Source organism: Rutidosis leptorrhynchoides, chromosome 1, assembly GCF_046630445.1.
Source record: "Rutidosis leptorrhynchoides isolate AG116_Rl617_1_P2 chromosome 1, CSIRO_AGI_Rlap_v1, whole genome shotgun sequence".
NCBI classification, from domain to species: Eukaryota; Viridiplantae; Streptophyta; class Magnoliopsida; order Asterales; family Asteraceae; genus Rutidosis; species Rutidosis leptorrhynchoides.
In genome coordinates, this window is record NC_092333.1 from 674,203,302 (window position 1) to 674,221,427 (window position 18,126).

At 33.7% G+C, this 18,126-nt stretch overlaps 1 long non-coding RNA gene across 6 annotated transcripts; it reads left to right on the forward strand.

The window, feature by feature from the left end:
* Positions 1–13,449: 13,449 nt before the first annotated feature.
* Positions 13,450–16,724, forward strand: LOC139885963 (uncharacterized). 6 transcript variants are annotated; one of them, XR_011772178.1, is made up of 9 exons: positions 13,450–13,691; positions 13,774–14,398; positions 14,471–14,558; positions 14,730–15,535; positions 15,697–15,761; positions 15,969–16,045; positions 16,162–16,204; positions 16,288–16,401; positions 16,609–16,724. It is a non-coding gene; the product is annotated as an uncharacterized lncRNA (long non-coding RNA). The 6 variants fall into 6 exon arrangements; XR_011772177.1 differs by lacking the exon at positions 16,609–16,724 and having other exon boundaries at positions 14,730–14,914; positions 14,988–15,535; positions 16,288–16,599; XR_011772180.1 differs by lacking the exon at positions 16,609–16,724 and having other exon boundaries at positions 14,730–14,914; positions 15,031–15,535; positions 16,288–16,599.
* Positions 16,725–18,126: the final 1,402 nt, after the last annotated feature.

Below are 18,126 nucleotides of genomic sequence, written 5' to 3' on the forward strand. Positions count from 1 at the left end.
AGCATCAATGATGTTCCCATTGCAAAAGAATTTCCCGATGTATTTCCGAAAGAATTACCGGGATTACCCCCACATCGATCCGTTGAATTTCAAATAGATCTTGTACCAGGAGCTGCACCAATAGCTCGTGCTCCTTACAGACTCGCACCCAGCGAGATGAAAGAACTGCAAAGCCAATTACAAGAACTTTTAGAGCGTGGTTTCATTCGACCAAGCACATCACCGTGGGGAGCTCCTGTTTTGTTTGTCAAGAAGAAAGATGGTACATTCAGGTTGTGTATCGACTACCGAGAGTTGAACAAACTTACCATCAAGAACCGCTACCCACTACCGAGAATCGACGACTTATTTGATCAACTACAAGGCTCGTCTGTTTATTCAAAGATTGACTTACGTTCCAGGTATCATCAAATGCGGGTGAAGGAAGATGATATTCCAAAGACTGCTTTCAGAACACGTTACGGTCATTACGAGTTTATGGTCATGCCGTTTGGTTTAACTAATGCACCAGCTGTGTTCATGGACCTTATGAACCGAGTGTGTGGACCATACCTTGACAAGTTTGTCATTGTTTTCATTGATGACATACTTATTTACTCAAAGAATGACCAAGAACACGGTGAACATTTGAGAAAGGTGTTAGAAGTATTGAGGAAAGAAGAATTGTACGCTAAGTTTTCAAAGTGTGCATTTTGGTTGGAAGAAGTTCAATTCCTCGGTCACATAGTGAACAAAGAAGGTATTAAGGTGGATCCGGCAAAGATAGAAACTGTTGAAAAGTGGAAAACCCCGAAAACTCCGAAACACATACGCCAGTTTTTAGGACTAGCCGGTTACTACAGAAGGTTCATCCAAGACTTTTCCAGAATAGCAAAACCCTTGACTGTATTAACGCATAAAGGGAAGAAATTTGAATGGAATGATGAACAAGAGAAAGCGTTTCAGTTATTGAAGAAAAAGCTAACTACGGCACCTATATTGTCATTGCCTGAAGGGAATGATGATTTTGTGATTTATTGTGACGCATCAAAGCAAGGTCTTGGTTGTGTATTAATGCAACGAACGAAGGTGATTGCTTATGCGTCTAGACAATTGAAGATTCACGAACAAAATTATACGACGCATGATTTGGAATTAGGCGCGGTTGTTTTTGCATTAAAGACTTGGAGGCACTACTTATATGGGGTCAAAAGTATTATATATACCGACCACAAAAGTCTTCAACACATATTTAATCAGAAACAACTGAATATGAGGCAGCGTAGGTGGATTGAATTATTGAATGATTACGACTTTGAGATTCGTTACCACCCGGGGAAGGCAAATGTGGTAGCCGATGCCTTGAGCAGGAAGGACAGAGAACCCATTCGAGTAAAATCTATAAATATAATGATTCATAATAACCTTACTACTCAAATAAAGGAGGCGCAACAAGGAGTTTTAAAAGAGGGAAATTTAAAGGATGAAATACCCAAAGGATCGGAGAAGCATCTTAATATTCGGGAAGATGGAACCCGGTATAGGGCTGAAAGGATTTGGGTACCAAAATTTGGAGATATGAGAGAAATGGTACTTAGAGAAGCTCATAAAACCAGATACTCAATACATCCTGGAACGGGGAATATGTACAAGGATCTCAAGAAACATTTTTGGTGGCCGGGTATGAAAGCCGATGTTGCTAAATACGTAGGAGAATGTTTGACGTGTTCTAAGGTCAAAGCTGAGCATCAGAAACCATCAGGTCTACTTCAATAACCCGAAATCCCAGAATGGAAATGGGAAAACATTACCATGGATTTCATCACTAAATTGCAAAGGACTACAAGTGGTTTTGATACTATTTGGGTAATAGTTGATCGTCTCACCAAATCAGCACACTTCCTGCCAATAAGAGAAGATGACAAGATGGAGAAGTTAGCACGACTGTATTTGAAGGAAGTCGTCTCCAGACATGGAATACCAATCTCTATTATCTCTGATAGGGATGGCAGATTTATTTCAAGATTCTGGCAGACATTACAGCAAGCATTAGGAACTCGTCTAGACATGAGTACTGCCTATCATCCACAAACTGATGGGCAGAGCGAAAGGACGATACAAACGCTTGAAGACATGCTACGAGCATGTGTTATTGATTTCGGAAACAGTTGGGATCGACGTCTACCGTTAGCAGAATTTTCCTACAAAAACAGCTACCATTCAAGCATTGAGATGGCGCCGTTTGAAGCACTTTATGGTAGAAAGTGCAGGTCTCCGATTTGTTGGAGTGAAGTGGGGGATAGACAGATTACGGGTCCGGAGATTATACAAGAAACTACCGAGAAGATCATCCAAATTCAACAACGGTTAAAAACCGCCCAAAGTCAATAAAAGAGCTACGCTGACATTAAAAGAAAAGATATAGAATTTGAAATTGGAGAGATGGTCATGCTTAAAGTTGCACCTTGGAAAGGCGTTGTTCGATTTGGTAAACGAGAGAAATTAAATCCAAGGTATATTGGACCATTCAAGATTATTGATCGTGTCGGACCAGTAGCTTACCGACTTGAGTTACCGCAACAACTCGCTGCTGTACATAACACTTTCCACGTCTCGAATTTGAAGAAATGTTTTGCTAAAGAAGATCTCACTATTCCGTTAGATGAAATCCAAATCAACGAAAAACTTCAATTCATCGAAGAACCCGTCGAAATAATGGATCGTGAGGTTAAAAGACTTAAGCAAAACAAGATACCAATTGTTAAGGTTCGATGTAATGCTCGTAGAGGACCCGAGTTCACCTGGGAGCGTGAAGATCAGATGAAGAAGAAATACCCGCATCTATTTCCAGAAGATTCGTCAACACCTTCAACAGCTTAAAATTTCGGGACGAAATTTATTTAACGGGTAGGTACTGTAGTGACCCGAACTTTTCCATGTTTATATATATTAATTAAGATTGATATTTACATGATTAAATGTTTCCAACATGTTAAGCAATCAAACTTATTAAGATTTGATTAATTGAAATATGTTTCATATAGAAAATTGACCACCCAAGTTGACCGGCGATTCACGAACGTTAAAACTTATAAAAACTATATGATGACATATATATGGTTATATATATAGTTAACATTATATTATGATAAGTAAACATATCATTAAGTATATTAACAATGAACTACATATGTAAAAACAAGACTACTAACTTAATGATTTTGAAGCGAGACATATATGTAACGATTATCGTTGTAACGACATTTAATGTATATATATCATATTAAGAGATATTTCTACATCATAATATCATGATAATATAATAATTTAAAATCTCTTTTGATATTATAAACATTGGGTTAACAACATTTAACAAGATCGTTAACCTAAAGGTTTCAAAACAACACTTACATGTAACGACTAACGATGACTTAACGACTCAGTTAAAATGTATATACATGTAGTGTTTTAATATGTATTTATACACTTTTGAAAGACTTCAATACACTTATCAAAATACTTCTACTTAACAAAAATGCTTACAATTACATCCTCGTTCAGTTTCATCAACAATTCTACTCGTATGCACCCGTATTCGTACTCGTACAATACACAGCTTTTAGATGTATGTACTATTGGTATATACACTCCAATTATCAGCTATTATCAGCCCATGTGAGTCACCTAACACATGTGGGAACCATCATTTGGCAACTAGCATGAAATATCTCATAAAATTACAAAAATATGAGTAATCATTCATGACTTATTTACATGAAAACAAAATTACATATCCTTTATATCTAATCCATACACCAACGACCAAAAACACCTACAAACACTTTCATTCTTCAATTTTCTTCATCTAATTGATCTCTCTCAAGTTCTATCTTCAAGTTCTAAGTGTTCTTCATAAATTCCAAAAGTTCTAGTTTCATAAAATCAAGAATACTTTCAAGTTTGCTAGCTCACTTCCAATCTTGTAAGGTGATCATCCAACCTCAAGAAATATTTGTTTCTTACAGTAGGTTATCATTCTAATACAAGGTAATAATCATATTCAAACTTTGGTTCAATTTCTATAACTATAACAATCTTATTTCAAGTGATGATCTTACTTGAACTTGTTTTCGTGTCATGATTCTGCTTCAAGAACTTCGAGCCATCCAAGGATCCATTGAAGCTAGATCCATTTTTCTCTTTTCCAGTAGGTTTATCCAAGGAAATTAAGGTAGTAATGATGTTCATAACATCATTCGATTCATACATATAAAGCTATCTTATTCGAAGGTTTAAACTTGTAATCACTAGAACATAGTTTAGTTAATTCTAAACTTGTTCGCAAACAAAAGTTAATCCTTCTAACTTGACTTTTAAAATCAACTAAACACATGTTCTATATCTATATGATATGCTAACTTAATGATTTAAAACCTGGAAACACGAAAAAACACCGTAAAACCGGATTTACGCCGTCATAGTAACACCGCGGGCTGTTTTGGGTTAGTTAATTAAAAACTATGATAAACTTTGATTTAAAAGTTGTTATTCAGAGAAAATGATTTTTATTATGAACATGAAACTATATCCAAAAATTATGGTTAAACTCAAAGTGGAAGTATGTTTTCTAAAATGGTCATCTAGACGTCGTTCTTTCGACTGAAATGACTACCTTTACAAAAACGACTTGTAACTTATTTTTCCGACTATAAACCTATATTTTTTCTGTTTAGATTCATAAAATAGAGTTCAATATGAAACCATAGCAATTTGATTCACTCAAAACGGATTTAAAATGAAGAAGTTATGGGTAAAACAAGATTGGATAATTTTTCTCATTTTAGCTACGTGAAAATTGGTAACAAATCTATTCCAACCATAACTTAATCAACTTGTATTGTATATTATGTAATCTTGAGATACCATAGACACGTATACAATGTTTCGACCTATCATGTCGACACATCTATATATATTTCGGAACAACCATAGACACTCTATATGTGAATGTTGGAGTTAGCTATACAGGGTTGAGGTTGATTCCAAAATATATATAGTTTGAGTTGTGATCAATACTGAGATACGTATACACTGGGTCGTGGATTGATTCAAGATAATATTTATCGATTTATTTCTATACATCTAACTGTGGACAACTAGTTGTAGGTTACTAACGAGGACAGCTGACTTAATAAACTTAAAACATCAAAATATATTAAAAGTGTTGTAAATATATTTTGAACATACTTTGATATATATGTATATATTGTTATAGGTTCGTGAATCAACCAGTGGCCAAGTCTTACTTCCCGACGAAGTAAAAATCTGTGAAAGTGAGTTATAGTCCCACTTTTAAAATCTAATATTTTTGGGATGAGAATACATGCAGGTTTTATAAATGATTTACAAAATAGACACAAGTACGTGAAACTACATTCTATGGTTGAATTATCGAAATCGAATATGCCCCTTTTTATTAAGTCTGGTAATCTAAGAATTAGGGAACAGACACCCTAATTGACGCGAATCCTAAAGATAGATCTATCGGGCCCAACAAGCCCCATCCAAAGTACCGGATGCTTTAGTACTTCGAAATTTATATCATATCCGAAGGGTGTCCCAGAATGATGGGGATATTCTTATATATGCATCTTGTTAATGTCGGTTACCAGGTGTTCACCATATGAATGATTTTTATCTCTATGTATGGGATGTGTATTGAAATATGAAATCTTGTGGTCTATTATTATGATTTGATATATATAGGTTAAACCTATAACTCACCAACATTTTTGTTGACGTTTTAAGCATGTTTATTCTCAGGTGATTATTAAGAGCTTCCGCTGTCGCATACTTAAATAAGGACGAGATTTGGAGTCCATACTTGTATGATATTGTGTAAAAACTGCATTCAAGAAACTTATTTTGTTGTAACATATTTGTATTGTAAACCATTATGTAATGGTCGTGTGTAAACAGGATATTTTAGATTATCATTATTTGATAATCTACGTAAAGCTTTTTAAAACCTTTATCTATGAAATAAAGGTTATGGTTTGTTTTAAAAATGAATGCAGTCTTTGAAAAACGTCTCATATAGAGGTCAAAACCTCGCAACGAAATCAATTAATATGGAACGTTTTTAATCAATAAGAACGGGACATTTCACAAAAGGTACTCAACATCCTATACAAGTACTATATGCATTAAGTGTATGATTTTCCTTAGTTGTATTCTTTTGATAGTGACTTGTCATAACCAAAGACAGAAGTCCAACATTCTTGGATACAAGTCTTGATAACCAATTGAGGTAATCTCAGATTTGTCATAACTTTTGTTTGTTTTTAACACACTTGCTTAATTCCTATTGGTTGGTCAACATGTCATTGATGACAAAAATCCAATTAATCACTAAGCATGTTATTATTCATCTTTTAAGCTTACAAATGGATTAATTAGATGTGTTAATGATGTCTTACCTAGTGAAACAAATAAGTTCAATTAAGCATGTTGTAAGACATCATGTTAATCAAGACTAAAGCATTCTTAGACATGTTACTAAACTTAAACATGTATCTTTAAATATCTCAATATGTGTGTTAATAATTCTTTAAGCACTTAAGACTATTTGATTATGACAAATCAATTGTTATCAACCAAGTTACACTTAATGCATTTGGGTAGGCTAAGTATACATTTGTAATTCCCTAACTTATGACTTATAGCAAGACAAAGTTCACACACACACACACACACACACACACACACACACACACACACACACACACACACACACACACACACATATATATATATATATATATATATATATATATATATATATATATATATATATATATATAAAGTAACTACTAGCAATTTGGCATTTAGCACATGGTCAAATAATACTCATATAATAATATCAAGTACTCAAATAATACTTATGTAATGACTAACAAGAGATCACGTAGTAATTAATCTAGAATTAAACACATAGTGATGACATAGCACTATACCAAGGCTATGTAAGTTTGCTTGCAATGTGACATTTGCAAGATTAATGTATAATAATCTCCAACACATGTACAAAGAATGAGCAACTCTTGGTTGGAACTTGATGACCATCCTAAGTATGTCTATATACACTTTAGGTGCACAAGTTATCATGTAACACTTATGTGTTATCCTTAATCAAGGCTAAAACGTCATTAAGGTGTCATTAGGTGTGATTAACCAAGATTAGCGTTCTAGCAACCAAAACTCTTTTGGATATGAAAAGGGCGACTTTTCTAAGCATGTTGAAACATGTTTCATGAATTATAGATGCCCCAAAGTAGTCAAACTTTATTTGATCAAGAGATTTGGACAGAACATTATGCGGTCGATCCACGATCAGCCTTGGAGTCCACCGTGTACTTGGTTTCATAAACCAAGGTACATGAATCCCACGGTCTGACATGCAGTCGACCGTGGACCAAATCGTGTGGCAACTGTTTTTATTTTAAGCTTCATTTGGTTTGGTATTTTGCTAGATTAAGTGTGGATTAGTGAACTTGTATATTTATGTCAAGATGTCTACCATCACTTTTGGTTATATGCATGTGTCATCATCAAAACACTTAGTATCGTTGGTTAAGATTAACAGTATCGTTAAGCATAAACCAACATCCTTCCCCAACAGAACAGTTTAGGCACTTACATGATTTGGTGGTTGTTAAATTAGATGGTTAAGTGTGCTTGTCACAAAATATTTAGGTAAACGAGGTTAGGTACTCTACGGACTTTCGTTTGATTGATGATTATTAAGGTTAAGGATTTTTTGATTTGTTGTAATGTCTCGGTATCACATATTAGTACTATGGCTTGTTTGGGTGTGTCGTAGTTTGTTCCGATTATGTGAGTTTTAATAGGATCTTGACGGTTGCAAACTGTGCGGATGAGTTTGTTTTGATTTCTCCTTTTGAAGGGCATGCCGAGTGTTTTTCTCGTTTTGTTTGGATTGAATTAAGGGGGCAAAGTTTGTCTCGGCTATGAACATTAATAAAGTGGCCGGTTTATTTGGGGAGGATCTTGCAGTGGCCAGTTCTTCCACTCACTTGGGCAACTTTAGATCCTTATTCGCGTTTATAAAATCTAATTGGGGGAAGCACCTACATGATCCGCACAACTTAAGGACCAACCACCACTTGAAAACCATACTGCTTAAGGAAACCCCAAACGGTATATTTCAAAATTTTTAAAAAAGTTAATAAAAAGTCAATATCGAATTATGCAAAGCGCCTTAAAAGACATGAGGCAACAAGTGAAGGAAAGGGTTGATCTATGAAAACCTATGGGAGAAAGGTTTTCCAGATATAGGCTTTCACAAAGAGGCACATTTTCATAACTAGAAAGTTTTAATTAACGATCTTTCAATAGAGTTCCCATATTTCACAAGCTATCAACTAGGAAAAAATGAATGATGCCCTAAATTAGGGAAGTTCATGTCAATGAGGGGGAGATTAATAGGCCTAAGATGTAGTACACTATTCATTACCATACAAAAGGTAACAAAAGTAATCATAAGTCAGCCACTTACACATACAGAAAAAATAAAATAAAGTAATGTAGTCGACAACCAAAATCATACCTACACTATATTTTTAAAGTGGAAAAAGTACTAATTAGAGAAAAAGAAAAGTTTCAATATTTAAAGTCTATTTCTTATATTACCCCCCATAGTGACATTCCTTTGCAAAATCATACCTAGTTCTTTACCTAGTCTAATTCATAACTGGTCCTGTGATAGATCGTGCAAAACAAACCTGAGAGCCAATCATTTGCCCAACTTGAAGACCAACCCCATATGGAACCTAAACGTTAATAAAAGTAAATATCGAATTATGCAAAGAAATTTTCAAAATATTAGACAACAGTTGAAGGAAATGGAAAATCTATGAAATGCTGTAACCGTACGCCATGATATAGAACTTATGCCCAACAATAATAGTTCACACATTGTGGATGCATCCTCCTCGTTAGAAGACTGAAAAAGATTTGTAACGCAACATGGTAAATACATCTTCGGGAACGTGAACGTGACAAGTGTTCAATACTAGTGTGATCCTCTCCAAACACTTCATAGTACCTTAAAACTTCGGGCTTAGATACAAAGCTTTGGAAGAAAACAGAGCAGATTGGCAAGCGGGCGGGTGGGGGGCGAATGACTGTCTCAAACAAAAACATGAACCAGAAAATAACCTCCACGTAGGTTTTAATATTTCTGCCATAACTATATCCCATGCATTATTTATATCTTTTATGTATTATCGTCAAGTGCACACTCCCATCAACTCTTGCGTAGTTCATACAACCCTCAATTGTTTGATCATTGCCAATAGCTATCAACAGTCAGAAAAACAAAGCTAACAGATTACAAATTATGCAACTAATCTGTTAGTAGTACAGTACATAAAGGTTTTGTAATAAGGTCTTCTCAGAAATCATGCTTAAATGACGCATCTTGTGACAAAATGGACAATTTAGTCTGATGTTGCAGTGATGGCATCTGATTGATACAAAAAAAAAAAAAATTGTAAGGGATAAAGAATGATATACATGATCTGTGACCTATTTGACACCCTATAGTACAGAAAAAAGTTAACGCAGTGTACAACCAAAATCATACCTAGTTCTTTACAATGTCAGTACTGTCCCCTGCACTATCATTTGAAGTGGAAAAAGCACCGATTAAAGAAAAAAAACCACCAGGTGTTGCTCACCTCTTGCTTCTACTTCAAGTAGCTCAAAATTTTTTTATCATAAAACCGCCAGGCTCAAAACAGTTATATAAATCTTCTGATATATATATATATATATATATATATATATATATATATATATATATATATATCAAAAAGAAGTGATGTAGTCTACAGCCAAAATCATACCAATTGGTTACGGCCTTCTTACTCCATTTGAAGTCCCACCATCCATCCATCCATATTCATATCGTAAGGAGACCTATAATCCCACTTCAAAACCAACAACTTTAAACAGATTTTGGAAAACCATCGTAGTAACCCACAAGGGACATTTTTTAAAAACCACAAAATTAACCCACATCAAAACTACCAATATCAAAAAAATTTGGGAAAACCCACATTGGAACCCACAAGGGGCGGTTTTTACAACTAACGAAGTAGAACGAAATATTAGATAGATTTTGGGAAACCAGTATATAAAAACCCACAAGGGACGTCTTTACAAGAAGCGAAATAGTTTTTGGGAAACCAACACTGAACCCCAAAACAGTATCTTCAAAATTTGGATAAATAAACGTGATTAATAGGCAATATAAAAAAAAGAGATATGAAAGCCTGTAGTAAAGGTGCAGTAGAGATATGACCAATGCTTCGAATAAAGAGGCACATATTCAAAACTAGGAAGTACATCATGAAAGAACAACTTTCCATTTTTCAGACCTGTCATCCACATGAATAACACTGCCCCCCCCCCCCCCCCCCCCCCCCCCCCCCCCACACACACACACACACACACCACCCCAGTTAGTGATGTTCATACATATAACAACCATTATTCGCTATAATGGTAACGGTCACTATTGATTACTAGAGTTTTGTCAAATACTTTAACAGTGAAAATATTATGTAGTCTACAGAGTCTAATTGTTACCTAGCCCCCCAGTGAAAGATCATGCATAACACAAACCTAAGAGACAAAAATCATTTACCCATTAAAACAAATATAGAGAAAAAGGTGTTGTTGGTCAACCCAAACTGATCCCGCCCATTAAAACTTATACCGGAACTACCCATTATGAATTTTTTAAAATACAGCATTAAAATAACATGAGTTACATAACAAAGAAAAATCTAGTAGTGAAGAAAGTATGAAACCATTGAATTAATGTTAATTTTAGCCCAAGCCACATGACCTATTTTTAGCCCTGTGCAACAAAAGCAGTGAATCATATCATTTGCATTATAAACACAAAAACGCAGTAACCATAAAAAGAAATTTACGTATTTTGGCTACGAGCGATGCAATGATCCATATGAACCCTTCGAGCAGTGAGTGATGCCAAAGATATGCAACTTTTAACCCCTGATGACTCGGTGAATTCCCTGATGACAGATGCAACTTTTAACCCCTGAGAAAATCCATGTTAACTTTTTAATATCCAGCATTAATTTAACACGAGTTACATAACAAAGAGAAATCTAATAGTGAAGAAAGTAAAAGACCATTAATTTTAATGTAGGATAGTCCAATCCACATGACCTATTTTTAGCCCTGTCCAACACAAAAACACAGTAACCATAAAATAAAGAAATTTACGTATTTTGGCAATGAGTGTGATGCAACGATCCATATGAACCCTACGAGCAGTGAGTGATGCCAAACACTAATTTTAACTGCTTCAGTCTGTTTATCCAACCTCAAATGAGCTAAACTTACACATTTATTGTAGCCACATGTCATATTGCTAATTCAAAACACACTTTAAAGACCATAAGCACCTAAAAGTACGGCCGTGTTTCAGCCTGTTTACCTTTGTATCTGATGATCTTCCCCAAAAGTAATAATGGGTATAAATAAGTTCTCTTCGTGCTTACCATAAACTTACTGATATAACTCAGATAATGATGACTTGAAAGCTTCCCTGCACAGATGAATGATAGAACAAAAAAAGCTGAACAAACTAAACCAAAATAATCATCACTTAATGTAGTGTATAAGAAAGACTCCAAACATACATAGTAATTGTTATGTCTTACCATAATGCATATTAAGTTTTTCATAACCATTAATAATAATGATTTCTTCTTGTATCTTGTTTCGATAACCCTGGTTTCTAATAATTTAACAAAATCAACCCAAAAACTAAATCCAATCTTTTAGAATAAAAAAAGAACCCTAAATTCAAAGATTATAACGAAAAAGAAAAGAAAAAAACCGTAACGTATGTAATTCATCGAAATTAAAGAAAAAAAATTACCCTCAATTCAAGAAACTTTAACGATATCCGGAAAAAAAAAAAAAAAAAAAAAAAACCCTGAATTCGAAGATCTTAACAATATCAGTATATCACAGAATAAAAAAACTAAATTTTTTATAATACTACTGAATACGACAATGAAGCCCTAATTTTAGAAAGATTAACGCGATTACCTTTTTTGAAGACTTCAAAAGGTGACGAATATTAGGACATACCGTGGAATGAACCCTAGAATCGAAGATCTTCACGAAATCAAAAGAGAAACCCTAAATTCGAACACTTTGAAGAATTAAACAGGCCCTGAATTCGATGATCTTAAGAAATCAAAGGAAGTTAAAAAAAAAAAAGAACCGGAGTAGAGAAGAGAAACAGGAAAAATGAAATGCCGAGTGAATGTGGAATGACGCGTATATATTTATAGATACGGGTTGCGTAACTCTAAAGCTGGATATAGTAATATATATCGGTCAAACAAAGTCAAATATCTAACGGTATAATTTTATACAGTTGTCTTTTCTTTTTTCTTTTTTTTTTTTTTTTGTTGTTGCGAAAAAACGAAAAACTTTTAACAAATTTTTTCTAAGAAAGAAAGAAATTGAAACAAGGTACAAGAATCGAACACGGACAAGGCTCGAAAACAAATACAATTGTCTTACTATATTAATAATATTAATATTAATATTAATTTTAATTTTAATTACTATTTAACTATACACATACATATACATATTAGGTATTAAATATGTATTAATATATCTTAAATATAATTTATATTATGTAATGTAAAGTTAATACTATAATAATTAAATATAATAATAATTATAAAGGTTTGACTATCTTATATTTTAAGAGCACAAAAATAAAACAATAAATGCACTAGAAATTTTTGCTTATAAAATCATAACTCTTTAGTTATCTATCTTTTTTGGACATCGATTGAGATCACCCGAGAGGAACTAAACCACCCGTTGCGATCATCTCCCGTTTCGACTATGCCGATGCAGCTATAATAACTCCGCCCACATCGCTGTCTAGGAGGAAACCTTGAGTAGCTCAAGATGATATAAGCAATGGCGAAGCCAATGCTTGTATTGTAGGGTCATGTGAGTCAGTTAACCTTGGTCAATATTTAATGCATCATGTGTTTTATTGTTTAGTTGGATTGAACTGTATACACATAGCATATGTCCATTTTATATATATAATCACTATATCACTATTCACTATATGTGTTTCTATTAGTCAATAAATTATTGTGAAACTCCCCTTAATTACCATTAGATTAAAAAATTACATAACAATACCTCTTAATCTAACGACCATTAATCATCATCTAAAATTATTAAGTAATAAATCCACCTCCTCAATTGTAAATTGTAAATTGTCAATACCACCCTCCAATTAAAAAAACACCGGATACATTCATTCAGATTACCTGTTTACGCAAGCCAAAAAAAAAAAAAACCTAGAATACTTTCTCCCAAAATCACGACACTGACAAAAACCACCCTACCATCCCTGATTATTTTATAGCTTAATTTTATAGCTTAAATTCATAGTTGGATGTAGAACGAAGATTCATTGGATTTCTCATCTGAATCAAAGCTATATAACGGAATTTTGCTGATGACAATCAATATTTGCTACAGGCTTTTGATTTTGATTGATCGATTTGGGAAGGTATACAATGGATTTCCTTGAATCAATCCACGTAAGTTATATGTTTTATCATCTTCGATTTTTTTCAATGAATCCAGTGATTTGCTTACAATTTTAGTTGTTTGTTTTATCAGAAAGCAAGGTCCCTATTGTGAATAACATTTTCAAGGTACGTTTCAATATTGATGATTTCATTTAGGGTTTTTGAAAGCCATTTGCGTTTTGAAATCCCTTTGCGTTTGCCATTGATTAACCAAGCGAATTCAACATTTGCAATTCGAATTTTTATTAGTTTGGCGTTTGTTGTTCCGTTGTTTACGTGTTGTCGATTGCTTCATCGATTCTCATTGCTTCGTGTTATACAGTTGTAAGTATTTGAATTGATGAATTTTCATTTTTTCTCTTTTTATGCTTAGCAGAGATTTTTGATTTCACAGATGATGTTATTTAGATGTTATCCGTTCCGATTATATGTTATTTGGATTATAATCTGTTAATTTTCTTGGGTATTATTTGATTGATTCATGCATGTTATAATCGGTGTATCACCAGTTTACTGTGATATAGGTGACTGCAAACAGATATGTGTTCACTGTGGTGCAACGTTTTGGTACGAAGAACGTTTAAGATCAACCAAAAAATCATGATCAGGTGTATGCCCGAGCATAAAGTTTTCCAGATCACTATTTTCAGTTTGCTTTCTAAAATCAGGTGTATGCTCGAGCAGAAAACAAGACTTCCATACTCACATAGTCACAGGTACCGCACACAAAAATGTTATAAACTTTTAAAAAATCGTATTTATTAATATTGGCTTCTTTATCGTGACAGGCTATATAGGATGCGTCCAGAATTTCGGGAACTTGAAGAGTTTCGGTGATTCAAAAATTAACCGAATTATCGAGATTATCAACCTGAAGTAAGTGTCAATTTGTCGTTATATACTAATAACCATTAATACTATTCAGATACCAGGAGGAGCTTCAAAATACATGTTCATGAAGTTTAGTATTTAAGAACTTTATATATAGCTTCATCATACATGTGTATTTTATATACTGCACATTCATACACAATTAACAACTTGCAGTAATCACCGTTTTGGATTCATATTGTGGAATGAAAGCACTTTGACATAGCAGTTAGCTCCTGCTGCTTCAACATCTACACAACTATCGGTACACATCAGTTGAAGGCAAACTTCAGTTAAAGGCGACACCAGCTGCGCACTACTACTTTAGCCCGAACATTGATTTGCACCATCAATCAATTAATGTATAAGTATAAAAACAGCAACATAACAAACAAGTACAAATATAATATCGAAACTAACTGATTTCTTTGATAGATTTAACAGCTGATTCCAGATCTTCCATTTGGGAAAATAACAGATCTATCTTCACATCATGGGAATCAATTTGTGCTTCTAAGTGAGTGATGATGGAGGCTTGATCTTGATTCACCATTGTTGGAGGTTTGGGGTAAGAGGCAATGGAACCAATTGATAAGAACTCAAAAGTACAGCAGCAGATCTAATTGAAAATGATTGAATTATAGCAACAACAGATCTAAATGAAGATTAATACTGAAGAACTGTAAATAGGAAATAGATGATGATTTTATTGAATGATAATTGAATTCATGAAAAGTAAATCAGAAGGATGATAATCCTCTGCCAAATCAGAGAAGATGCTCAAAGCAAACTTCCTGCCCAAGCTCACAGATCCGATTACAAAACACACACATAAAACTCTCAATAAAGAACCCTAAATGCCTAACTCTGGTATATAAAGACTTCCATTGGGCTTGGTCTTTCTATATCATTATTGGGCTTGGGCTTGTCATGTTCTCTATCAGATCTCGCATAACATTTTGCAGTTCTTCCCGACTGCCTAGGTGTGTATTGATTACTATAACCAAATAAAATGAGTTTATGAGAATCGACTGATTCTACCAAGCCAGATTGTCAGTTTACCTACTTCTGCACAACTTATATTATTAGTACTGTTTAGCATTGTATAATAGTAATTACTAACTAATAGTATTTCTTTTTCCAGTGTCATGTGAAATACTTCGAGCGCATCTTATCAGATTTCAATGGTGAAAGTCCCCCCGGCAGGAGGTAAAATCTCTTTATTCAATTATTGAGTTCATTCTATAATATAGATTCAAGTTAAAAATAGACTTTGGGAAACTTTCAATCCGTTTGACCCATTCCACCTTATAGCTATATTTTATGATCTTGCCTATTTGAGATGAACAACGTGAACCAGTAAAACGTGTCGTATTTTTTCACTTCTCTGTAATAGTTGCTGAAGTTTTATTTCAGGTGAATGCTGAGGGGATTCCAGCTACATGAACGCCCTTATTGGGTCAGACCTTCGATTACCATCTCTGATCGTAATGGTAATATAACATTTTTACTTTCATATATGATGTTTGTGCAACATAACATCTCTTGATAATTTTCTATGAATTCAGCCAAGAAATGTTTTAATTACTATACATTAATTTCATTATAGGAATCTTGTTTACAAGCAAGCATCCAAAACAAAGAATCTTATGGTATCATATATGCATTTTTTCCTGGATCTGTACCTAAGAAAACTGCTTCTTAAGCTCATAAGAATTGTGCCCAATATTTTCAGCCTGAAGATTTTTGGATTCGAGCTTCAACGAAAGGGATTGTGGTTTTTGCTCTACTTGGGGAGTGTGGCCTGATAGAGTTAACGGGCGACTTATCGCCAAGGAGATTTTTACTGGTTGGTTAATAATTACCTATCCATTATATTATTATTTCATGAAAAATTGACATCTTACCATAAATATATCTGAAATTGGCATGTTTTGGTGACAACACAAATTATTGGTTATATGTTTCATTGTCGACGAAAGATTCTACAACATGTTACTAACTTGGTTATTTATCTTTGAATACAACAATGATGGAAAACATGGTTACTCTGAAGTGTTCTGATTTTGATGATTTTGACAAGTTATGTAATGCACCATGTTGTCATACCTGAATTTTCGTATCTACTTTTAAATCTATTAATGTACACAAAATTGTAGCCATTTAGGATGCTAGGAACATCGATGCTTTAACTCTAAAGATATCATTTGGCTAGAGTGGCAAAATGGGTTGGTCAGTTACAAGCCCGAACAGGTTTGGGTCAGGACGAGCAACGTTATGTAGCCATTTGACGCGGGTGAAGTCGGGTCAGGTCGGGTTCGCCCACAAACATTTCTTGGTCTTTTTTCGTGAAACAACTATATATTTTGTAATATTATGATATCATTTATTAGACATTTAGGAGGTTTTATGAACTTTAGATGCACTTAGCGATTATTAACCCCTTTTGACATGTTTACGTTTTAGCTTAGGTAATTTGCGTTCTAATTATAAGACCTGTTAGGAAATAAATTTAACCCAAATTCACCCATGTACTCATGAACGGGTCATAATTGTCACCTCCACATTCAGGTTTTTGTCGTCTTGTTATTCTTTTCCTGTGGCTGACCAACCACCTTTTGTAGAGAAAATTACCCATCTTAGGATTCAAAGCTGAAATAGTGATGATCAAAATATGTTTTTCGTTTGTTTAATTATACTCTCATTCAAAGTCAATATAGTTTGCTTATTAATTGACTACTCATTTTCATTTTTATTTGTTTACAATTTAAATTTTAACATTTTATTATATCCGAGGAAAAATTTATCGTTTGATTCAACTACCACGCATCACATGGGTTCAAACCTTAGGTTTTGAGTTTTGAATTTCAATTTTTCCATCATACATCGTGATGACAACAAAAAATAAAAAATAATAATGATACATTACATTTGTCATGTAACATATACATCATATCATATTACGAAAATTAATCAATATGTATTTACTTCTTTCAATAAAATGAATACACAATCATTGCAGACATGCGTATTTGATTAAAAAAATGGATTAAAACCAATCATATTGGATGATAATGAGAATGATTCAAATACCACCAAGAATGTTGTTTATAAGAAAGTCTTGAGACGTATTTGACTGAGATGTAAATATTCTATGGTTATATATCCTTTAAATATTTTTTGTACATCTCTAATTATATATACTTATAGTACAAACTAAATTCATTTTGACAACTAATATAAGCTTAATGGATAAAAAAGATTAACGTTGAGATTTAATGGTTTAAGGTTTAGGAATTGCTATTTAGAGTTTACGGTTTATGGTTTACAGTTTAAGATTTAGGGTTTAGGGTTAAGATTTTAGAATTTATGCTTTAGGGTTTAGTGTATAGGGTTTACGGTTTAGTGATTAGGGTTTGAGGTTAAGGGTTTAGAGTTTAGAGTTTATGCTTTAGAGTTTAGGGTTTAGTTTTTAGAATTTACGGTATAGGGTTTAGTGTTTATGGTTTAGGGTTTAGTGTTTAGGGTCTAGATATAGGGTTTAGGGTTTGGTGTGTAGGGTTTAGTGTATAGG